This window comes from Salvelinus alpinus, chromosome 8 (genome assembly GCF_045679555.1).
Source record: "Salvelinus alpinus chromosome 8, SLU_Salpinus.1, whole genome shotgun sequence".
NCBI lineage: Eukaryota > Metazoa > Chordata > Actinopteri > Salmoniformes > Salmonidae > Salvelinus > Salvelinus alpinus.
This window is the reverse complement of record NC_092093.1, coordinates 16,613,228-16,639,425: the sequence shown is the minus strand read 5'-3', so window position 1 is coordinate 16,639,425 and position 26,198 is coordinate 16,613,228.

The window sequence follows — 26,198 nt, the reverse complement described above, 5'->3', positions numbered from 1 at the left end:
ATCACCACCTCAAGCTGAACCTCGGCAAGACGGAGCTGCTCTTCCTCCCGGGGAAGGACTGCCCGTTCCATGATCTTGCCATCACGCTTGACAACTCCATTGTGTCCTCCTCCCAGAGCGCTAAGAACCTTGGCGTGATCCTGGACAACACCCTGTCGTTCTCAACCAACATCAAGGCGGTGACCCGTTCCTGTAGGTTCATGCTCTACAACATTCGCAGAGTACGACCCTGCCTCACACAGGAAGCGGCGCAGGTCCTAATCCAGGCACTTGTCATCTCCCGTCTGGATTACTGCAACTCGCTGTTGGCTGGGCTCCCTGCCTGTGCGATTAAACCCCTACAACTCATCCAGAACGCCGCAGCCCGTCTGGTGTTCAACCTTCCCAAGTTCTCTCACGTCACCCCGCTCCTCCGCTCTCTCCACTGGCTTCCAGTTGAAGCTCGCATCCGCTACAAGACCATGGTGCTTGCCTACGGAGCTGTGAGGGGAACGGCACCTCCGTACCTTCAGGCTCTGATCAGGCCCTACACCCAAACAAGGGCACTGCGTTCATCCACCTCTGGCCTGCTCGCCTCCCTACCTCTGAGGAAGTACAGCTCCCGCTCAGCCCAGTCAAAACTGTTCGCTGCTCTGGCACCCCAATGGTGGAACAAACTCCCCCACGACGCCAGGTCAGCGGAATCAATCACCACCTTCCGGAGACACCTGAAACCCCACCTCTTTAAGGAATACCTAGGATAGGATAAAGTAATCCTTCTAACCCCCCCCCCCCCTTAGAGTTAGATGCACTATTGTAAAGTGGTTGTTCCACTGGACATCATAAGGTGAATGCACCAACTTGTAAGTCGCTCTGGATAAGAGCGTCTGCTAAATGACTTAAATGTAAATGTAAATGTCAGTAAGATTGTCCATGATTGAGTCTTTGAATGAAGAGATTGAGATACAACTGTCCAGTTCCAGCGTTTGTTGCAGCTCGTTCCAGTCGCTAGCTGCAGCGAAATGGAAAGACGAGCGAACCAGGGATGTGTGTGCTTTGGAGACCTTTAACAGAATGTGACTGGCAGAATGATTGTTGTATGTGGAGGACGAGGGCTGCAGTAGATAAAGTATGTCAGCTAGGGGGGAGTGAGGCCTAAGAGGGTTTTATAAATAAGCATCAACCAGTGGGTCTTGCGACGGGTATACAGAGATGACCAGTTTACAGAGGAGTATAGAGTGCAATGATGTGTCCTATAAGGAGCATTGGTGGCAAATCTGATGGCCGAATGGTAAAGAACATCTAGCAGCTAAAGAGCACCCTTTCCTGCCGATCTATAAATTACGTCTCCGTAATCTAGCATGGGTAAGATGGTCATCTGAATCAGGGGTAGTTTGGCAGGTGGGGAGAAAGAAGAGCGATTACGATAGAGGAAACCAAGTTTAGATTTAACTTTGGCCTGCAGCTTTTTGATATGTACTAAGAGAAGGACAGTGTAGCATCTATCCATACTCCCAAGTACTTGTATAAGGTTGGCTGATTGTGGAGGCCAGGTCATCTGAAGCAGCACCACACTCTCCTTCTTGGTCGAATAGCCCTTACACAGCCTGGAGGTGTGTTTTGGGTCATTGTCCTGTTGAAAAACAAATGAAAGTCCCACTAATCACAAACCAGATGGGATGGTGTATCGCTGCAGAATGCTGTGGTAGCCATCCTGGTTAAGTGTGCCTTGAATTCTAAATAAATCACTGACTGTGTCACCAGTAAAGCACCCGCACACCATCACACCTCATCCTCCATGCTTCAAGGTGGGAGCCACACATGCAGAGATCATCCGTTCGCCAACTCCACGTCTCACAAAGACACAGCGGTTGGAACCAAAAATCAAAGGACAGATTTCCACTGGTCTAATGTCCATTTCTCGTGTTTCTTGGCCCAAGTAAGTCTCTTCTTCTCCCTGGTTTCCTTTAGTAATGGTTTCTTTACATCAATTCGACCACGAAGACCTGATTCACGCAGTCTCCTCTGAACAGTTGATGTTGAGAAGTTTCTGTTACTTGAACTCTGTGAAGCATTTACTTAGGCCGCAATCTGAGGTGCAGATAACTCTAATGAACTTAACCTCTGCTGCATATGTAACTCTGGGTCTTCCTTTCCTGTCCTAATGAGAGCCAGTTTCATCATAGCTTTTGATGGTTTTTGTGACTGCATTTGAATACATTTTCAAAGTTCTAGAAATGTTCCGTATTGACTGACCTTCATGTCTTAAAGTAATGATGGATTGTAATTTATCTTTGCTAATTTGAGCTGTTCTTGCCATAATATGGACGTGGTCTTTTACCAAATAGGGCTATCTTTTGTATACCACCCCTACCTTGTCATAACAATAATTGGCTCAAATGCATTAAGAAGGAAAGATATTCCAAAAATGTACTTTTAAAAAGGCACACCTGTTAATTGAAATGCATTCCAGGTGACTACCTCATGACGCTGGTTGAGAGAATACCAAGAGTGTGCAAAGCTGTCATCAAGGCAAAGGGTGGCTACTTTAAATATAAAATATAGTTTGGATTTGTTTAACCTCTCTGGGGTAGGGGGCAGTATTTTGACATCAGGATGAAAAGCGTGCCCAAAGTAAACTGCCTGTTACTCAGGCCCAGAAGCTAGGATATGCATATAATGTGTAGGTTTAGATAGAAAACACTCCAACGTTTCTAAAACTGTTAGAATTATGTCTGTGAGTATAACAGAACTGATATGGTAGGCGAAACCCCGAGGACAAACCATCCCCCCCCCCCCCCCCCCCAAAACAAATTCAGCTTACCACTATTTTCAATGGCTAGTACTATAATTATAAGCCCAAGTCCTCCCAATTTGCAGTTCCTAAGGCTTCCAGTCTTTAGAAAGACTTTCAGGCTGGTTTTGGGAAATGACCCAAAAATTGTAGTTTTTCTATGTGGCTCCCATTTTGGTTGTAGTGTTTCCAAGCGCGTGGAGGAAAGCGCGTTCTTTGTTATTTATCTCCGGTAATGAACATACTATTCTCCGTCTTAAATTTAAAGTTATTTGCGTATTAGGATACCTAAGGTTTGATTATAAACGTTGTTTGACTTGTTTGGAAAAGTTTATTAGTAACGTTTGGGATTCATTTTGTATGCATTTTGATGGAGGGAAACTGGGTGGATTATTGACTGAAGCACGCCAGCTAAACTGAGTTTGTATGTATATAAACAAGGACATTATCAAACAAAAGGACCATTTGTGATGTAACTGGGACCTTTTGGAGTGCCAACAGAAGAAGATTATCAAAGGTAAGGCATTTTTTATATCGGTATTTCTGACTTTCGTGTCGCACCTGCCTGGTTGAAATATGATTTTCATGTGTTTTTATGCGGGGTGCTGTCCTCAGATAATCGCATGGTTTGCTTTCGTCGTAAAGCCTTTTTGAAATCTGCCATGGTGGCTGGATTAACAAGAAGTCAAGCTTTATTTTGATGTATAACACATATATTTTCAAGAATGTTAAATATTTGAATTTAGTATTTTTGAATTTCGCGCTCTACAATTTCGTTGGATGTTGGCCAGGTGGGACGCTACTGTTACTGTTCTTGGTTACTACATGATTCCATATGTGTTGTTTCATTGTTTTCATGTATTTAGTATTATTATACTATGTAGAAAATAGTAAAAATACAGAAAAGCCCTTGAATGAGTAGGTGTGTCCAAACTTTTGACTGGTACTGTATATATTTACAAAAAAATATATGGAAGCCACAATCTATCTGCATTATTAAAGCTGCTCTACCCCCTTCAAAATAAATGTTTAGCTTTGTTTTAGCTTCGCTGTCCAAATAAATACATTGGGGAGCGTAAATGACAAACTTATACAAGTGTAAATGATATCCTTCTAAAGAATAGATCATGGTTCACGTGTACATCCACAGCCCTACAGCTCCCGTGTTGGAGGGAGAAGCAGCAGAGGTCTACCAGCACACACTGTTGCCAGGAGTGACAGAGCAGCACCAGATCAGAGGGTGAAACAGGATGGAACACTGTCCCCTGTGTGTGTGTGTGTGTGTGTGTGTGTGTGTGTGTGTGTGTGTGTGTGTGTGTGTGTGTGTGTGTGTGTGTGTGTGTGTGTGTGTGTGTGTGTGTGTGTGTGTGTGTGTGTGTGTGTGTGTGTGTGTGTGTGTGCGTGCGTGCGTGCGTGCGTGCGTGCGTGCGTGTGCATGCATGCGTGCATGTTTCCATTCATGTGTGATTCCATGCGCGTGGCCGCATGCTCACGTGCAACTACACGAGTGTGTGTAACTCCAGGTACAGTAGATTTTTCAATGTCTTACCAACATCATCCCATTTTAACTCACATCATCTACTCACTAGAAGGGCTGAGGGGACAGAGAGAAACAAAGGGATGAGTTTTCCTTTCGCTATCCCAACAAGAAGCCTGTAATCAGAGGACAGAGAGAAACAAACGGATGAGTTTTCCTTTCGCTATCCCAACAAGAAGCCTGTAGTCAGAGGACAGAGAGAAACAAACGGATGAGTTTTCCTTTCGCTATCCCAACAAGAAGCCTGTAATCAGAGGACAGAGAGAAACAAACGGATGAGTTTTCCATTAGCTATCCCAACAAGAAGCCTGTAGTCAGAGGACAGAGAGAAACAAACGGATGAGTTTTCCTTTCGCTATCCCAACAAGAAGCCTGTAATCAGAGGACAGAGAGAAACAAACGGATGAGTTTTCCATTAGCTATCCCAACAAGAAGCCTGTAGTCAGAGGCCAGCAGACTCTGTAGGGGCTTGTCAAATAATGCGCTATTGTGTCTTTGTTGCATTGGTAAAAATCCTTTAAGTGGTTTAAGTTTTCATGCTTCATGAGTCAATACAGCTTCTCAAGCGAGCGCACAAGCAGAGTCTTTTTTTACACTCCCTCTATATTGCTCTTGCTCCATCTCTCTCTCACTCACTCTATCTCTCTCATGCTCTTTCTTTCTCTCTCTCTCTCTCTCTCTCTCTCTCTCTCTCTCTCTCTCTCTCTCTCTTACTCACTCACTCTCACACTCTTTCTCTCTCTGTCTCTCTCTCTGTCTCCCTCCATCTCTTGTTTTCTCTCTCTTTCTCCTGCTTTTGTGAAGGGTATCAATACCATTCCACACCAGACAATTTGTTACGACAGTGGGAATATAAATACAGAGCTGACAATCAATTTGTTGTGAGATTGTCTCACCAACGCAATTTATCTACATTCTTGATTTCAGCTTATATTTGTGGGCGCGTCCTTTAAGCTGAACCCAGCATCTGTCTCAGTCAATGAAGGGGAGTGCCAGGGGGCTATGGTGAGCTGTCAACACCCCCTCCACACCTAGACCACCCTACGCCACCACCACACACCCTACTGGTTCTCAAAGCTGAGTGAGGTTACTGAGGACGAGAGGAGGGAGGAGGGTGGAGAACCTCTGTTGTAGGCTCTGCATGTGAAGCAGAACTGAGATGTAAACTCACTGTTATTTTCTCAAAATACATGAGGATGATGATTTTTCTGTTGACATTTCAAAACAAGAAAGGGAACTGTATGATTATATACTAAGAAGAAGAATGGATGTTACAGTACAGTACAGTATGTCTCAGTGATGTAATGAGAAGCGATAGGGGTTCAATTCAGTTCAGATAAAATGAAGTAAAGCATAGAACATGATTTTTTTTTTTACAAACAAAGAATGTAGTATACATCCCTTTCTTTTAATAACCTTTTACAGCAGTTGGCTAAATCAGGGTCACACAGAGTGTTTCTTGGTAGTTTTTAACAAATCTACTTTGAACCAAATGTATACACCTCACACAGGTGGTTACCATGTCAGATTTAGAGTTGAAATGTATTACAGTTTGAGTTTGCGTACCAATATTCATATACATCACAGAATACTGAAAAATAACAAAACCATTTGACATAGAAATATACGTTTTTTTTTTTTTAATGTTGATTATTATGAAATTATGAACAATATTAATAACATTCCACCCATGAGGCCACAAGAGGGCGATTTGATCTGCAATATGTTTTTAATACGACGTAGCTATCACTGCAGCGCCAAGTCAGTAATAACTAACCACTGAATTTACCCAAGATGCACTGAGGTTCCATTCAATGAAGTCCTCATTTCTTCTTCCTGTTTTCATGTACCAACAGGTGTCTTTATTGACTTTTAGAGGGTCATGAAGAGGTCTTGAGTTCAAATCAAATGTTATTGGTCACATACACATATTTAGCAGATTTTATTGCGGGTGTAGCAAAATGCTTGTGTTCCTAGCTTCAACAGTGCAGCAATATCTAACAATTCACAACAATACACACAAATCTAAAAGTAAAATAATGGAATTAAGAAATATATAAATATTAGGACGAGCAATGTTGGAGTGGCATTGACTAAAATACAGAAGAATAGAATACAGCATATACATATGAAATGAATAAAGCAGTATGTAAACATTATTTAAGTGAATAGTGTTCCTTTATTAAAGTGACCAGTGATTCCATGTCTATTTTTATATTGCAGCAGCCTCTAAGGTACAGGGTTGAGTAATCGGGTGGGAGCCGGCAAGTGATGGCTATTTAACAGTCTGATGGCCTTGAGATACTGTAGAAGCTGTTTTTCAGTCTCTCTGTCCCAGCTTTGAAGCACCTGTACCAACTTCGCCATCTGAAAGATAGCGGGGTGAACAGGCCGTGGCTTGGGTGGTTGATGTCCTTGATGCTCTTGGTGCAGTTGCCGTGCCAGGCGGTGATACAGCCAGACAGGATGCTCTCAATTCTGCATATGTAAAAGTGGGTGAGGGTCTTAGGTGCCAAGCCAAATTTCTTCAGCCTCCTGAGGTTGAAGAGGCGCCGTTCTTCACCCCACTGTCTGTGTGGGTGGACCATTTCAGATCGTCAGTGATGTGTACGCCGAGGAACTTGAAGCTTTCCATCTTCTCCACTGTGGGCCTGTCAATGTAGATATGGGTGTGCTCCCTCTGATTTTTCTTGAAGTCCATGATCAGCTCCTTCATTTTGTTGATGTTGAGGGAGAGGTTATTTTCCAGGCACCACTCCGTCAGGGCCCTCACCTCCTCCCTGTAGGTTGTCTCGTCATTGTTTGTAATCAGGCTTACTATGGTTGTGTCCTCTGAAAACTTGATGATTGAGTTGGAGGCCACGCAGTCATGGGTGAACAAGGAGTACAGGAGGGGGCTGAGCACGCACCCTTGTGGTGCCCCTGTGTTGAGGATCAAGGAAGTAGAGGTGTTGTTTCCTACCTTCACCACCTGGGGGCGGTCTGTCAGGAAGTCCAGGACCCAGTGCCACAGGGCGGGGTTCAGACCCAGGTTCCCGAGCTTGATGATGAGCTTGGAGGGTACTATGGTACTGAAGGCTGAGCTATAGTCACTGAACAGCATTTTTACATAGGTATTCCTCTTGGCCAGATGGGATAGGGCAGTGTGCAGTGCAATCCAATGCAATGGTAAGCAAATTTAAGTTGGTTTAGGAAGTCAGGCAAGGTAGAGGGGATATTTTCAGGACTCAGGATAAGACCCAGATGCAGACAGTTCAAATGTGTATTACAAAACAGGGGGCAGGCAAATGACAGGTCAAGGGCAGGCAGAAGTCAGAAATCCAGGGCAGTGTCAGTAAGGTAAAAAACAGCAGGCAGGATCAGAGTCCGGGCAGACAGAATGCTCAAAACCGGGAGGACTAGAAAACATCAACTATAGAAACTAGAAAACTGGGAAAAAAGCAGGTAGGACTTGACGGGACAAGACAAACTGGCAACAGACAAACAGAAAACACAGACAAAAAGGAAACATGGGTATAAATACACAGGAGATAATGGGGACAAATGGGAGACACATGGTGTGGGTTGGAGACAAGCACAAGACAGGTGAAACAGATCAGGGTGTGACAGATAAGATCCTTATCGAGCTTCTCAAAGCACTTCATGATGACAGAAGTGAGTGCTATGTGGCGATAGTCATTTAGTTCAGTTACCTTTGCTTTCTTGGGTACATCTTGATGCAAGTGGGGACAGCAGACTTGGATAGGGAGAGATTGAACATGTCCTTAAACACTCCAGCCTGCTGGTCTGCTCATGCTCTGAGGACTTGGCTAGGGAGGCCATCTGGGCCAGCAGCCTTGCGAGGGTTAACACGCTTAAATGTCTTACTTACGTTGGCCACGGAGAACAAGAGCTCACAGTCCTTGGGAGCGGGTCGCGTTGATGGCACTGTGTTATACTCAAAGGGGGCGATGTATCCTGGAGCAAGACATCATTGTCCGCGACATGGCTGGTTTTCTCTTTGAAATCTGTGATTGTCTGTAGACGCTGTCACATACGGCTTGTGTCTGAGCCGTTGAATTGCGACTCCACTTCGTCTCTGTACTGACGTTTTTCCTGTTTGATTGCCTTATGGAGGGAATAACTACATCGTTTGTATTCAACCATATTCCCAGTCACCAAGCCATGGTCATATGCGGTGGTTCGCGCTTTCAGTTTAGCACGAACTCTGCCATCTATCCACGGTTTCTGGTTTGGGTAGGTTAATTGTCACAGTGGGAACAACATCCCCTATACACTTCCTAATGAACTCAGTCACCGTGTCCGTGTATACATCAATGTTATTCTCCAAGGCTACCCGGAACATATCTCAGTCAGCTTGATCTAAAGAATCTTAAAACGTGGATTCCGATTGGTCAGACCAGCGTTGAATAGACTTTAGCACAGGAACTTCCTGTTTGAGTTTCTGCCTATAGGAAGGGAGGAGCAAAATGGAGTTGTGATCTGATTTGCCGAAGGGAGGGCGTGGGAGAGCCTTGTATGCATCCCAGAAGAGAGAACAGCAGTTTCCCAGTGCGAGTACTACAGTCAATGTGGTCATAGAACTTCGGTAGCGTTTTCCTCAAATTTGCTTTGTTAAAACTTCTTAGGGATAGGGGCAGTATTTTCACGTCCGAATGAAAAGTGTGCCTAAAGTAAACTGATGTGGATAGAAAACACTCTAAAGTTTCTAAAACGGTTATAATAATGTCTATGAGTATAACGGAACTGATTTGGCAGGCAAAACGCAGAGGACAAACCATCCAGGGGAAAACAATTTGAGGTCATAGTATTTCCCAATTGTTTTCTATGGGAAGCCCTATTTAATAGGAACCTGGTTGCAGTTCCTATGGCTTCCACTAGATGTCAACAGTCTTTAGAAATTGTTCAATGTTTTTCTTTTGAGAAATGAAGAAGCATGGCTGTTCTTTGTGTCACTACAGGTGGACTCTAGTGTTTGTTGTGCGTGAACTGGAATGCGCTTCACATTGTTTTTATCCGGTATTGGAATCTCGTCTTAAATTTGAGCGATTATTTATGTTTTAGGATACCTTAGGTTGGATTAGGAACGTTGTTTGAAATGTTTGGACCAAGTTTACAGGTAACTTATGTCGTGTCTTTGACTATGCCAGATTGATTGCTATGACATGCCATTCTATAAAATAATTTCTCCGTAATTAATATTACCTGATTGAACTAATCATGTAAATATTAATTAACTAGAGAGGGACACCACGAAATAATATTTATAGAGCTGTTATCTTTCGAATAAACTCTTAAAGATTTAGTAATATTTTACTAAATAGCAGTCACATTAATCGTCATTTTATTCAGTCTCATCTGAAAGTTGTAAGTACTTGATTATCTGCAAGAATCCTGGCTAACAAGTTGAATCAGCAATACAAAATTGGGTTTAATTATTTATTTACTAAATACCTAACTAATCACACAGAATCACACATATACAATTAAATCATAACTTGATCACAAATTACGTCATACAGAAAACGTCCCTAGCGGGCGGAATAGATATGACAGCTTGTTACACAAAGGAAAGGGGCTGAGTCTTAGTGAAAGAGCGGGAGATTTGAACATAGGCGAGCTGTGCTGTCGTAAATACAGTATCTGATGCATTCTAAATTACCGCCCATTTGAAAAAGAAAATGCAATACATATTTACTCTGAGCTGCGCTTCAGTAGGTTGGTGGTAGATGGACCGTGTCGCCAACCCGAGTCCTCTGTCCTTTGGAGAATGTCTCTGGTAGTCACGGGATACGTTGTAGTAACGTTGTGTGTGGAAGACGGGATACTCGGACTGTCCTTCCTAACCTGCGTTTGTAGCAGCTGTTGCCAACTCAACGGCTAGGAGATATCACTTCTGTAGTGAACACGAGTTCAAAGTTCATACCATTCACAATCAAAGTCCATGCTGATGTTGGCCTAGTTCTGTAGTTATTGTCTGAACCATTCTGACATCGGATCGTCATCCAAAATGTACCCGGAACAGGAAGTTACATTTTCGTCAATGGCTTTATATAGTGGAGGGAGAGGGGTGTGTCTGAAAAGTTTATAACCCATGCCTCTTCACAGGGGCGGGCCACTGGTTGAGCTGAGGAAAACTTATGAAAGCACAGATCTCTCATTTGGAAGCTAAATTTACATTTAATCTCTTCACAAATAATGTCATATTCAAACATTTCAATTAAACAACAATTCCATGTGAATCCGATACCTCTGACATTTATACTTTCCACAGTAGAGTTTATGTCATTCTATCATTGATGAGAATGTGTCAGAGGGCAACCGAACTGACATAATATACCTGAAGTACCACCGCATATGTTCAGTTGGTTGGATTACCAGAATATAGTTCATTTCCCCCAACTTCTGATGTTACCCAGAATCTCTATGTTAACCCATGGGTTTCCTTATGTCACATCAGTTATAGTGGGGAGAGAGAAAAAGGGGGAAAGAGGTATTTATGACTGTCGTAAACCTACCCCCAACCCAACGTCATGACACTTATTAGGTACTTTGTAGTCATGTTGGGCGAGTTGGAAACGGTGTATTGCTGAATCAAACGCGCAAAATAAATGGACATTTTGGGGATATAAAGAAGGAATTTATCAAACAAAACGACCATTCATTGTGTCTCTGAGACAATTAGGATTGCAAAAAGAAGATCTTCAAAGGTAAGGCATTTATTATATCGTTATTTCTGACTTTTGTGTCGCCACCTGCCTGGTTGAAAATTTTTTTCATGTGTTTGTATGCAGGGCGCTGTTCTCAGATAATCGCATGGTCTGCTTTCGCCGTAAAGCCTTTTTGAAATCTGATACTGTGGCTGGATTAACTTCTTGCCACACGGATCCCTTTAGCGGGATCATTTTCGTAAACAACCGCTGAATTGCAATGCGCCAAATTCAAAAACAATACTAAAAATATTTATAATCATGAAATCACAAGTGAAATACACCAAAACACAGCTTAGCTTGTTGTTAATCCACCTATCATGTCAGATTTTGAAAATATGCTTTACAGCGAAAGCAATCCAAGCGTTTGTGAGTTTATCAATCACTAGACAAAACAGTAAGAACAGCTAGCCCCAAATTAGCTTGGTCACGAAAGTCAGAAAAGCAATAAAATTCATCGCTTACCTTTGATAATCTTCGGATGTTTGCACTCACGAGACTCCCAGTTACACAATACATTTTATTTTTGTTCGATAAAGATTCGTTTTATAACCAAAAACCGCCATTTGGTTTGCGCGTTATGTTCAGAAAACCACAGGCTCGTTCCGGTCCTGAAAGGCAGACGGAAATTCCAAAAAGTATCCGTTTACCTTGGGAACGTTATTTTTCCAAACATAAAAATTCGGCCCCCTAGCTGAAAGAAGTTAACAAGAAGTTAAGCTTTAATTTGATGTATTACACTTATATTTTCATGAATCTTGAATATAAATGTATCTGTAGTTTGAATTTGGCGCTCTGCAATTACACTGGATGTTGTCAAATCGATCCCGCTAAAGGGATTGGCATGCGAAGGGATCACTAACAGGTTAAAATTCCCATCTACAATAAATGCGGCCTCAGGATATGTGGTTCCAGTTTGCATAAAATCCAGTGTATTTCCTTGAGGGCTGTGATGGTATCGGCTTGAGGGGGAATATACACAGCTGTGACTATAACCGAAGAGAATTCTCTTGGGAGGTAATACGGTCGGAATTTGATTGTGAGCTATTCTAGGTCGAGTGAACAATAGTACTTGAGTTTCTGAACGTTATAACAATCACACCATGAGTGGTTAATCATGAAACACACACCCCAGCCCTTCTTCCCAGAGAGTTCTTTATTCTTGTCTGTGCGATGTACTGAGATCCCAGCTAGCTGTATGGATGAGGACAGTATGTCTGAAGAGAGCCATGATTCCGTGAAACAGAGTATGTTACAGTCCCTGATTTCTCTCTGGAAGGAGATCCTCACCCTGAGCTTGTCTACTTTATTGTCCAGATACTGAACATTGGCGAGTAATATACTCTGAAGCGGTGGATGGTGTGCCCACCTCCTGAGTGGGAGTAGAAGTACACTCCGAATACCTCTTCTCCGCCGTTTTGGAGCAGCCTCTGGGATAAGTTCAATTTCCCTGGGGGGTGCAAACAAAGGATTTAATTCGGGAAGTCGTATTCCTGGTCGTAATACTCGTGAGTTACTGTTGCTCTGATATCCAACAGTTATTTCTGTCTTTATGTAATAATTCAAAAAACGTTCTGGGCTAATAATGTAAGAAATAATACACAACAAAAATTAAATACTGCAAATTTGCTTAGGAGCTAGAAGCAGAAATACCTATGTCTGTCTGCGCCATCTTTCAAGAATAGGTTATGGTCCAACTCCCACTGAAAATATGAGGAGAGAGATTGAGATAGAGAGAGAAAGAGAGAGAGAGAAAGAAAGAGATTAGACAGTATGACTGCTGTTTTGCACACCCACTGACAGTCTCTATTCACCTTTATATATAGCTGTTATAGGGCTTTTCAACTCTGTTCCTTATGGCTAAGCTAAGCTAGCTAACCACCACAACAACATACAGTCTAGAGGCTTAGACACAACATCCAGGGACTTTTTATTTTGTGGTCAACACCATGTTGCATTCAGAGTGTAAATTCACCACACTGTAGGGCTACACCGCACTAGTTATAAGGATAGCTGTTATTATCAGAGGGTTAAATAAAAGGACAAACCTATTTGCAGCGCATTGTATACTGTAGAATTGGTATCCAGTTCAGCATGTGTTCAGCCAAGGAGGCGAGGACTGCAGCGGGAAATTGTCCTCATAATGTACACATTCTAGTCAGTCAAAACAAAACGTTCACACTGTCTTCTCCAATCCCCTCACATGACACCCAATTCAATCAATTCCTGATAAAGAGTATTGATTCAAATGCCGTTAACATCTCTAGCACACAATAAACATTCTGAATGAGCCCACAATGTGGTTAGCTTTTAACTGCAGTTGATTGAACAGCTGTATTTCTGAAGCAGGGTTAAAACTTTCTGATAACTTTCCAAAAATTCAGAGGTTTTCCAGAAATCCCAGATGGAAGATTCACGGAATAAGGAGTGAATAATCTTCCAGCCAGGATTTCTAGAAAACCTGGTAATTGTGCAACCTCAGATAGGGGCACAGAGGTTTATGTATGAAGTCCCACCAAGGACTATAGAAAATACATGGTAAACATCCAAACATCACTAGAACCTAAGGCTGGATTGAAACCTTTTCACCCTAGCAACATTTTCACTTGCCCTTGGATGTTTTCTAGCTCGCTGGTGTCATTTACCTGGCTAATGGCTCCCATTCTACTATAGAGAGACTATTATAGACCTGACACTACAAGGAGCCCTGACTCTCAGCTTTGGGGCCTAAAAGATTGTTTCCAAAGTGGCGGTATGGAGGAAGGAGGGCTTTTCTCATCAATCATTTCTGTTGTTATAAGTGGTGGGGTGCTTCCCTAAGGGGTTTGGGGGGATTGAACTGCCTAGCCCTAGCAGATGCCATATGTTTTCCATAGCTAAGCCATTACACAGGTAGTAGACTCATCAGAAAGAATGGTGAGACATGTTCAGCTGCTATGTAGCCAGTGTCTACATCAGAGACCATCTCATCCATTTCTAATTAACCTTGCCTAGGTAAGCCTGTACAGCCTGTTGCAGCAGTGGTTAGCAGGTCTGACTATGGGCAAAGAGACCTGAGTTTGAGACCCACAAGAAGAAGTACACCGTCACCATTCTCTAAAATCGTTACACATTGTCCAGTCATTGTCACACCCTGATCTGTTTCACCTGTCTTTGTGCTTGTCTCCACCCCCCTCCAGGTGTCGCCCATCTTCCCCATTATCCCCTGTGCATTTATACCTGTGTTCTCTGTTTGTTTGTTGCCAGTTCGTCTTGTCAGGTCTTACCAGCGTGCTTTGCCGTCTTTCTTTTCTCAAGTTCTGTTTCCAAGTTTTCCCAGTTCTGACTATTTCTGCCTGCCCTGACCCCGAGCCTGCCTGCCATCCTGTACATGCCTGACTCTGACCTAATTACAAACCTCTGCCTGCTCTGACCCCGAGCCTGCCTGCCATCCTGTACATGCCTGACTCTGACCTAATTACAAACCTCTGCCTGCTCTGACCCCGAGCCTGCCTGCTATCCTGTACTGCCTCACTCAGACCTGATCACGAATCCCTGCCTGTCCTCGACCTGCCCTTTGCCTGTGTTTACAATAAATCATCTGAGATCTGTACTATCTGCCTCCTGTGTATGCATCTGGGTCATATCCTGAGTCATAATAGTTACTGGTGTGGCCCGCTGCCCAGTAGGGAATACGCGGAATTGCTCCAGCAATGTATCGAAGACTTATCATGGTGTTCTGCCAGGGTATGGAGTCCCTCCATAAGGCACTGCAGTAACTCCTTGTGTCTTCCATTGGTGGCTCCTTGCTGGGAGACAGCGTTGTGGAGCTGATCTGAGTCTGCTGGATCACTCATGGCGAGTTCGTACTATCACGACTCAGGATATGACCCAGATGCAGACACAGGAGGCAGATAGTACAGATCTCAGATGATTTATTGTAAACACGGGGCAGGTAAAAGGCAGGTCGAGGACAGGCAGGGGTTCGTGATCAGGTCAGAGTCAGGCAGGTAAAGGATGGCAGGCAGGCTCGGGGTCAGGGCAGGCAGAAATAGTCAGAACCGGGAAAACTAGGAAACAGAACCTGAGAAAAAGGAAGATGGGAAAGCATGCTGGTAAGACCTGACAAGATGAACTGGCAACAAACAGAGAACACAGGTATAAATACAAAGGGGATAATGGGAAGATGGGCGACACCTGGAGGGGGGTGGAGACAAGCACAAAGACAGGTGGAACAGATCAGGGTGTGACAGTAATGCCCTGCAAGATTGAGATAAGCAATTAGTGAAAGTACATATCTTGCTACTTTTTCTAAATGACTGTAAACATAGATGAGACTACATCTTCCAAGTACCGCAGCAGATTAGCTGTTTTGATGTGTTCCTAATTGATCAAATGGCTATATGTTCTATATGGTCATCTCAAATATTTTCAATCTAAACTCTCTCTTTAACCATTACTTTCAATTGGGGCCCTAATGGTTTGAATGGCTCTTGAATCAGACCAGGGTATGAGAATAGAACAGTCGTTTTAAAGAGTTGAAGTGGACTGTTGAAATAAAACAGAGATGCTTGCTCCTAATGCTCTGTCTAATACTTGGCTTGCTCTAATGTACTGTGCGTTGGAGGGCTGATTCTGAACTGAGCGTGAGTGATATTGAGTACATTATCTCTGAGTCTAACCAACCAGGCCTGCTCTTTAGCAGCTTTTAAGGGTTCAGAATAGAAATGTTACAAACATAATTTCAGTGTTGGAAAAAGTACTCAGTTGTCATACTTGAGTGAAAGTAAAGATACTTTAACCCTCCTGTTATGTTCGTTTCATGTTCATTGATTCTGTGTTCCCTGTCCAAAATGACTGCCCCATTATAGCTGATTATAAATCGATAATAATACATATATTATCACCTAATGTTGTGTTAGATCTTTTTATCAACTTAAGTTATTGTGAACATTACAAGTTTTGAACTTCTATTTGCTATTTATGGCCTGTAGGCCTCTTTGACCTGAGCTCATACAACTCGTTTTTGAATAAAAAAAGCATAATGTATGGATTATTTTGACTATAGCAAATACTCAGATGAAACATATTGTGTTACTTATCACAAACTACTTTGTGTCAAAGTTTAACAAGGACTCTCTCCTCCTCACCAGTATCATGATCAAAGATAATGGTCATTGTGCTGCCACAGAATGGATTGTGAGCAAGACCTCTAAAAAGCTATATATACCAGAGCTGCGAGAAAAGTTCTTTAAATTATTGAAACAATGTTGCGATTGTTTGTGAGAATGCTAACACGTGTGGTTCTCGTGGGGGAAAGATTCTATTGGGGAAAGGTTCCCGTGGGGGTTGCCATGGAAGCCAAGAAGGGGAGTGAGGTGTGTGTGTGTGTGTGTGTGTGTGTGTGTGTGTGTGTGTGTGTGTGTGTGTGTGTGTGTGTGTGTGTGTGTGTGTGTGTGTGTGTGTGTGTGTGTGTGTGTGTGTGTGTGTGTGTGTGTGTGTGTGTGTGTGTGTGTGTGTGTGTGTGTGTGTGTGTTCAAACACACATGCATGTGGAGGTCTGGGAGAGAAGTTTGTCCATCTGATGAATGGCCATGTGCCTGAATTCAATTTTATACACTAATTGTAGTCTCACCCATTAATTTCTAATGACTGGTCATTTTTGACAGGGAACACCACAAGTGTACAAAAGTTTAAAAAAACAATCAAAATGTTATGAAAATCATCAAAATGTATTTTGTGTGTTCCGATGCCCTGTGTGGACAAAGTCATGGAACCTTATACTACTCAAACAAAATGGCACAATTTTCTTGTTTTTTATTTATTTACAGATAGCCATTCAGACAGAATTTACAAATGAAGCATTTGTGTTTAGTGAACTCACCAAATCAGAGGCAGTAGGGAGGACCAGGGATGTTCTCTTGATAAGTGCGTGAATTGGACCATTTTCCTGTCAAAATGTAACAAGTACTTTTGGGCATCGGGGAAAATGTATGGAATTTAAAAGTACAAGACTTTCTTTAGGAATGTAGTGAACTAAAAGTAAAAGTTGTCAAAAAATATTAATAATAAAGTAAAGTACAGATACCCCAAAAAACTACTTAAGTAGTACTTAAAATTATTTTTACTCAGGTACTTTACAACAATGCATCATTTCATTAGCAGGCCCTTAAGAGTTGACTGTTAAACTCTTTACATGCAACACGCCTTATCCCTCTCTTTCTAAGTATCCCTCTCTCTCTGCCCTCTATTTCTCTCTTTCTCTTTCTGTTTCTTTCTCGTTCTCTATGTTCTGTTTCTCTCTCTCTCTTTCCCCTATTATCTGTTCTGGTTTTCTCTCTCTCTCTAGGAAAGCACGTAGATGAGTTGGAGTGTCCAGCACACCACATCTGTGTCAGTATCTATGTCTGTGTCTGTGCCTTGTGCCTGTGCCTGTGTCTGTGTCTGTGTATGTACACATGAAGATGGAAGTTAACATACACTTAGACTGGAGTTATTAAAAATAATTGTTCATCCACTCCACAAATTTCTTGTTAACAAACTATAGTTTTGGCAAGTCGGTTAGGACATCTACTTTGTGCATGACACAAGTAATTATTCCAACAATTGTTTACAGACAGATTATTTCACTTATAATTCACTGTATCACAATTCCAGTGGGTCAGAAGTTTACATACACTAAGTCGACTGTGCCTTTATACACCTTGTAAAATTCCAGAAAATTATGTCATGACATTAGAAGCTTCTGATAGGCTCATTTACATAATTTGAGTCAATTGGAGGTGTACCTGTGGATGTATTTCGAGGCCTACTTTCAAAATCCAAAGAAATCAGCCAAAACCTCAGAAAATAAATTGTAGATCTCCACAAGTCTGGTTCATTCTTGGGAGAAATTTCCAAATGCCTGAAGGTACCACATTCATCTGTACAAACAATAGTACGCCAGCATAAACACCATGGGACCACGCAGCCGTCATACAACTCAGGAAGGAGACGCGTCCTGTCTCCTAGAGAAGAATATACTTTGGTGCGAAAAGTGCAAATCAATCCCAGAACAACAGCAAAGGACCTTGTGAAGATGCTTGAGGAAACAGGTACAAAAGTATCTATATCCACAGCCGCTTAGCAAGGAAGAAGCCACTGCTCCAAAACCGTCATGAAAAAGCCAGACTACGGTTTGTAACTGCACATGGGGACAAAGATTGTACTTTTTGGAGAAAAGTCCTCTGGTCTGATGAAACAAAAATAGAACTGTTTGGCCGTAATGACCATTGCTATGTTTGGAGGAAAAAGCGGGAGTATCACAGCTTCTGCCGGAGTCGGTCCCTCTCCTTATTCGAGCGCCGTTCGGTGGTCGACGTCACCGGCCTTCTAGCCATCGCCAATCCACTTTTCATTTTCCATTTGTTTTGTCTTTGTTTTCTACACACCTGGTTTCAATTCCCCCATTACATGTTCATTATTTAACCCTCTGGTTTCCCCCATGTTTGTGTGCGTGTTTGTTTTATTGTTCAGGCTGTTACTGACGGCTGGTATTTTGTTGCCGGGTTTTGTTATTACGCCCGTTTATTTTGTGGTACCAGCATTTTTCCGCACCATAGTATTGTGTTTATACTGGTGTTATCTTGTATTAAATACCTTGTTCACGCACTCAGCTCTCCTGCGCCTGACTCCTTTCACCAGTTACCCACAGCCTTGACAGGAAGGCTTGCCAAAGAACACCATCCCAACCGTGAAGCACGGGGGTGGCAGCATCATGTTGTGGGGGTGCTTTGCAGCAGGAGGGACTGGTGCACTTCACAAAATAGATGGCATCATGAGGCAGGAAAATTATGTGGATATATTGAAGCAACATCTCAAGACATCAGTCAGGAAGTTAAATCTTGGTTGCAAATGGGTCTTCCAAATGGACAATGACCCCAAGCACACTTCCAACGTTGTGGCAAAATGGCTTAAGGACAACAAAGTCAAGGTATTGGAGTGGCCATCACAAAGCCTTGACCTCAATCCTATGGAAGATTTGTGAGCAGAACTGAAAAGGCGTGTGCGAGCAAGGAGGTCTACAAACCTGACTCAGTTACACCAGCTCTGTCAGGAGGAATGGGTCAAAATTCACCCAACTTACTGTGGGAAGCTTGTGGAGGGCTACCAAATACTTATTGAGTGTATGTAAACTTCTGACCAACTGGGAATGTGATGAAAGAAATAAAAGCTGAAATAAATCATGCTATCTACTATTATTCTGACATTTCACATTCTTAAAATAAAGTGGTTATCCTAACTGACCTAAAACAGGGTATTTTTAAATGAGGATTACATGTCAGGAATTGTGAAAAACTGAGTTTAAATGTATTTGGCTAAGGTATATGTATACTTCTGACTTCAACTGTATCTGTGTCTGTATCTGTGTCGGTGTTGTCTTTGTCTGTGCCTGTGCCTGTATCGGTGTCTGTGCCTGTGTCCGTATCTGTATCCGTGTCTGTATCTGTGTCTGTGCATGTGTATGTGTCTGTATCTGTATATGTGTCTTTATCTCTGTCTGTATCTGTGTATGTATCTGTGTATGTGTCTGTGTGTGTATCGGTGTCTGTGGCTGTTTCTGTATCTGTGTCTGTGTCTATGTATTTATCTGTGTCCGTGTATGTTTAAGTATCTGTATGTGTGTCTGTATATGTGTCTGTATATGTGTCTGTGTCTGTATCATTGTTTGAACTCGTGTATCACCCCCAGGGATGGTTGTGTTATAAAACACATTTGTTCATCTCTGTACTTGGTTCTCTCTGGTAATTTGTATCTTCTCTGAATAATTACACAGACCAATGTCTTCCTCTTTCCTCTTTTCTTATCTCTGACCTACATAAGAATTAGACTTATTTTAAGGTCAGAGAGAGGCAAAGAAATACTATAGGGCAATTTAGGGCAACTTTTGTTTTGAAGGCAGCAGACACATTAACCTTGCGATTTTAATTCACCTTCCTACCTGGAAGGATAATAGTCATAGAACGTGTTGTGCTTTTTTCTTATTCACTGAATTTTGGAACGGGTCAAGCATTCTTCTACCCCTAATAATCTATTGCATTAAAATGTTATGGTGGAGAAATAACAAGATTATGTACAATGCTGATATTGCATCAAATGGTTGTTTTATGCAATAAGGGGTTGTTAGAACGCTCATCTGTGTATGTTCTTCTGAGAGTGGGCCTCTGGAAGATGTACGATGTCTTTGGGTGATACCGTATTCCATAGCATGAGTTAATGTTTCTGACTGGAAGGTATCAGGGAGAGATGACTTGGGCCAGAGCCTGGTCTCTACACATTGAGGACATTATTTATTTACAGAAGATACTGTTTGCTGTTAATTATTAGTAACCTTGTGACCCATTCCATACATCTGTTATTTGTCATGAACATCCAGGAGGATGGACTTTGTTATACAATTCTGTGGCTCAAATCCGCTCGTTGATTTCTCAGTGATCCCCTCCAGGGGTGATTACTGACCAGCTCCATTACTGCAGTAATTAAATAATAAAGCTTTATTGTTTTGAAGAAATCTAAAAACCTCTCCTTTTGATTACAATAATTCCACCACAATGTTGAAATGAGTCACCGAAAAATATGTCATAAAGGCCCAGTTCAGTCAAAAAGTGGAGTCCAAAAATATTTAATATATAGTGTATTTCCACACTATGAGGTTGGAATAATACCTGTTTGAAAAGACTGCCTGAATTGTCATCCTGTTTTGGTGGGATTGTGTTTTGGCCCGTCTGGTTACATCACCAGGTGGTAAATTAGTTAACAGACCACTGGGAAAGAGAGTTCCAAACCTCTCTGCCAATAACAGCTCATTTTCAGTTTTCCCCTCCCCACTTAGACCACTCCCAGAAATTGCTCTTTGCTAAGAAGCTATTGTTGTTTCTTTTTTTACCACTTTTTTACCATAGTAAGGTACCTAATTGTTACCAATAAATGATTTGATTTTGAGATAAGAAAAATGGCTGCATTGGACCTTTAATCAAGGCTAAAGATATTCAAACTCTCATTCCAGCTGGAGTCCTTGACAACTGGTGCATTCCATATCTCATTTGAAGGGCTTTATTCATCCAATGGATTACCAGAAGCCAATGCCAAGGTGACAATCCACAGCAATGCCGAGGTGACAATCCACAGCAATGCCGAGGTGACAATCCACAGCAATGCCGAGGTGACAATCCACAGCAATGCCGAGGTGACAATCCACAGCAATGCCGAGGTGACAATCCACAGCAATGCCGAGGTGACAATCCACAGCAATGCCGAGGTGACAATCCACAGCAATGCCGAGGTGACAATCCACAGCAATGCCGAGATGACAATCCACAGCAATGCCGAGGTGACAATCCACAGCAATGCCGAGGTGACAATCCACAGCAATGCCAAGGTGACAATCCACAGCAATGCCAGGGTGACTGCCAACCATTGCATTTTCTCTATGCTGCAACTGCCAACCAGTTGTCTTGACAACTAACAGCTTGTACACATTTAAATATCAGTGGGTTATTTCTTAATAAGGCGGAATACTTGGAGAAGCCAGCCAATCTCCATTCCCTGTTCTCCATTCCACCATTATACTCAATGATGCATGTCAATCGTTCCTTTTTTTTTTAAACGTTACTTTTTTAAGTTAGTTTTTCTAAAGCAAGCACATCATGATTCATACCTTATAATTTATCTCGGCAAGAGTAGTTTTATGGTAGAGTGGCTTCTCTTAAGTAGCTATGGGAACAATGATCTTTTCATATTTCAATTCATTGTCCACTCTCAACAAATATTACAACCCCAGTTAATGTCTCCAAAATAAAAATGGTATGTATTGTCACTAACAGAGCAACCAAATCACAATTGATTGCTTTCACTGTAGCTTGTAAATTGTTATTTTAAAATAAGAAAATGTCCAATGAAAAAGTGCCATTTATTTCCCATAATGATGGATGGCTAGGTCCAGTGGTTCCTCTATCAATCAGTCAGTGTTGTTTGTTACGTCAGCACATTCTAAACTCACTTGGGCATATTTGTTCTAATCCATCCAGTGACAGTGAAAATGAGTTCCACCACCATTCATTACAATACACAACTCTGGAAGCTGGTCATGCTGTGTAGTTTATTTTAGTAGAAACAGTATTGATCCCCCTTGGCATTTTTCCAAATTTTTTCCAACCTGTCATTGATATTGATTTTTATATGGATTTCATGTAATGGACATACACAAAATAGTCCAAATTGGTGAAGTGAAATGAAAAAAAGTAACTTGTTTCAAAAAATTCTAAAAAATTAAAAACGTAAAAGTGGTGCATGCATATGTATTCATCCCCTTTGCTATGAAGCCCCTAAATAAGATCTGGTGCAACCAATTACCTTCAGAAGTCACATAATTAGTTAAATAAAGTCCACGTGTGTGCAATCTAAGTGTCACATGATCTGTCACATGATCTCAGTATATATACACCTGTTCTGAAAGGCACCAGAGTCTGCAGCACCACTAAGCAAGGGGCACCACCAAACAAGCAGCACCATGAAGACCAAGGAGCTCTCCAAACAGGTCAGGGACAAAGTTGTGGAGAAGTACAGATCAGGGTTTGGTTATAAAAAAATATCAGAAACTTTGAACATCCCATTGAGCACCATTAAATCTATTATTAAAAAATGAGAAGAATATGGCATATCCTTCAGAATTGAAGGAATGATGGATGGCCCTATATTTTTATGTATTTAACCTTTATTTAACTAGGCAAGTCAGTTAAGAACAAATTCTTATTTACAATGACGGCCTACCCCGGACAAACCCGGATGTTGCTGGGCCAATGGTGTGCCATCCTAAGGGACTCCCAATCACGTCCGGATGTGATAAAGCCTAAATAGAGGGAAATTCTTGAGGGAAACCTGTTTCAGTCTTCCAGAGATTTGAGACTGGGACGGAGTTTCACCTTCCAGCAGGACAATGACCCTAAGCATACTGCTAAAGCAACACTTGAGTGGTTTAAGGGGAAACATTTAAATGTCTTGGAATGGCCTAGTCAAAGCCCAGACCTCAATCCAATTGAGAATCTGTGGTATGACTTAAAGATTGCTGTACACCAGCGGAACCCATCCAACTTCAAGGAACTGGAGCAGTTTTGCCTTGAAGAATGGGCGAAATCCCAGTGGCTAGATGTACCAAGCTTATAGAGACATACCCTAAGAGACCTGCAGCTGTAATTGCTGAAAAAGGTGGATCTACAAAGTATTGACTTTAGTTATGCACGCTCAAGTTTTCATTTTTTTTTGTCTTATTTCTTTTTGTTTGTTTCACAAGAAAAAATATTTTGCATCTTCAAAGGGGTAGGCATGTTGTGTAAATGAAATGATACAAACCCCCCTAAAATCCATTTTAATTACAGGTTGTAAGGCAACAAAATAGGAAAAATGCCAAGGGGGTGAATACTTTCGCGAGCCACTGTATATGAAATGTAGGCAACTATGTAATTGAATATGCAGGTGTTATATGTAATCAAAAATGCGACAGGAAATACAAGAAACACAACAGGAAACACAACAGGAAACACAACAGGAAACACAACAGGAAACACAACAGGAAACACAACAGGAAACACAACAGGAAACACAACAGGAAACACAACAGGAAACACAACAGTAAACACAACAGGATACACAACAGGAAACACAACAGTAAACACAACAGGATACACAACAGGATACACAACAGGAAACACAACAGGAAACACAACAGGAAACACAACAGGAAACACAACAGGAAACACAACAGGAAACACAACAGTAAACACAACAGGATACACAACAGGAAACACAACAGTAAACACAACAGGATACACAACAGGATACACAACAGGAAACACAACAGGAAACACAACAGGAAACACAACAGGAAACACAACAGGAAACACAACAGGAAACACAACAGTAAACACAACAGGATACACAACAGGATACACAACAGAGTACACAACAGAGTACACAACAGAGTACACAACAAAATACACAACAGGAAACACAACAGGATACACAACAGGAAACACAACAGGAAACACAACAGGAAACACAACAGGAAACACAACAGAATACACAACATAATACACAACAGTAAACACAACAGAAAACACAACAGGAAACTCAACAGTAAACACAACAGAATACACACACACGCACACACGTACACACACACATTTACATGTTGTTCACATGTTCATTACCTTGTGTGGCTTTTTAAATTGATGTATCGTCATCTGGTTGATATCATGAGTCTGTTTGTCTGCAACGGATGTGTTGATGCTGCTATCTTGGTCCAGAATAACCTTGTTAAAAACAAGGTTTACTTAAACAGACACACACACACACACACACACACACACACACACACACACACACACACACACACACACACACACATTTAAGTCATTTAGCAGACGCTCTTATCCAGAGCGACTTACAAATTGGACACACACACACACACACACACACACACACACACACACACACACACACACACACACACACACACACACACACACACACACACACACACACACACACACACACACACACAAACACACACAAACACACACACACAAACAGACACAGTTTTACCAGGCATTTTCCACCCACCCACCAGCCAGCCAGTAATAATCTCTCTGAAACATTATAACTGTGTGTGGGGTGGGGGGGGGGGGGGGCACCTAGCGACCCCTCTCTCTCTGTAGAGGTGCCCTGTGTCCTCCATTCCTTCTCACCAAAGAGCTGGGCTCCATTCAGGAACCAGCCTGTGAATACAAGAGGACTGAAGGGAGGGAGCCTTAAACTTTGACTGTTATTTTTTTCACTGAACCCGCCTTGACACAAATAGTGGAATGCCTTTCAGACAATCAACATGAGGGATATAGAGAGAGTGGGATAGAGATGGAGAGAGAGAGATGAAAAAGAGGAGAGAGAAAGAGGAGGGGGAAAGTGTGCCACTGCAAACTCTAGGCTATGCAAATCCTTCCTCCACTGCCGAGTTTAGAAATCTAATGATCTGACTGAACTGAAATGCTTTATTCCCTCTCTCCCTTATACCCTCCATTTTCCTCTTTTTCCTCTCTCTCTCTCTTTCTTTCTCTCCCCTCTCTTTCCCTCTCTCCTTCCCTGCCTCTCTCGCCCCCCTTTTCTCTCTTCCTTTCTTTTTCTATCCATGTGTCTGGCACTGCCATCTGGTGCCAGTGCCCTGGAGATGGACAGAGCTTTGGTCTATGGCCGCGGGTCAGCGAATTGCAGCTTGGCACTCCGACTCATTCTAGAACAATCCGCAACGGGCCGCCACGCAATTTGCTCCTTTGAATTTCCAAGGGCAATGATTTGCTTCTTTGTGATTCATAAGGCCCCGTGACCGCTCAAGCATGCGCCTGTAATTAAGCTCTGCTGTGTTAAAGTAAAAAGTGCAATTTGCAAAGCAAGCATGAGTAGTAACTCCAATAAAACATGCCAACCAAGGGACAGAGGAAAGATGGAAAGTGTTGATGAGGAAAATCAGTCAATCAATTAAAAGTATTAGATTTTTTTGTGGAGCTATTTGAACCAAAGCAAAATGCTGATGATGTAGCAATTCCACAATAATTGAAGGGCACACTTTATTTGGAATAGTCTGGCAGACAGTCATACTATGAACAAACTATCTGTTGTAAGCAACTGCTTGCTAAGGTTACAGTTAGGGTTAGGTTAAGAATAAGGGCTAGGATCATGGTAAGTGCTAGGGTTAGGATAAGGGTTAATGTTAGGGTTGGAGCTTGGGTTAGGTTCAGAATAAGGGTTAGGGTAATGGTAAGGGCTAGGATAAGGGTTAAGTTTAAGGTTTGGGTTAGGATAAGAGTTAATGTTAGGGTTGGAGCTAGGGTTTGGTTTCGTAGATAGTTAGTTGAAATGATACTAATAGTCTGTAGATAGTTTGTAGAAATTTACTATCCAAATGAAGTGTTATTTAATTGCTGAGTAAATTGTTGAATATCCATATTATAAACACTTGGTAAGATTGAAGAACAAAAAGGGTAATGTCTTCTTTCAGTTCACAATGAGTTCAGCCCTGGGGAAATGTGTAGACTGTCCTCCATACCAATGAGGTACAGTGTATTCGTCAAGTATTCAGACCCCTTCACATTTTCGACTTTGTTACATTACA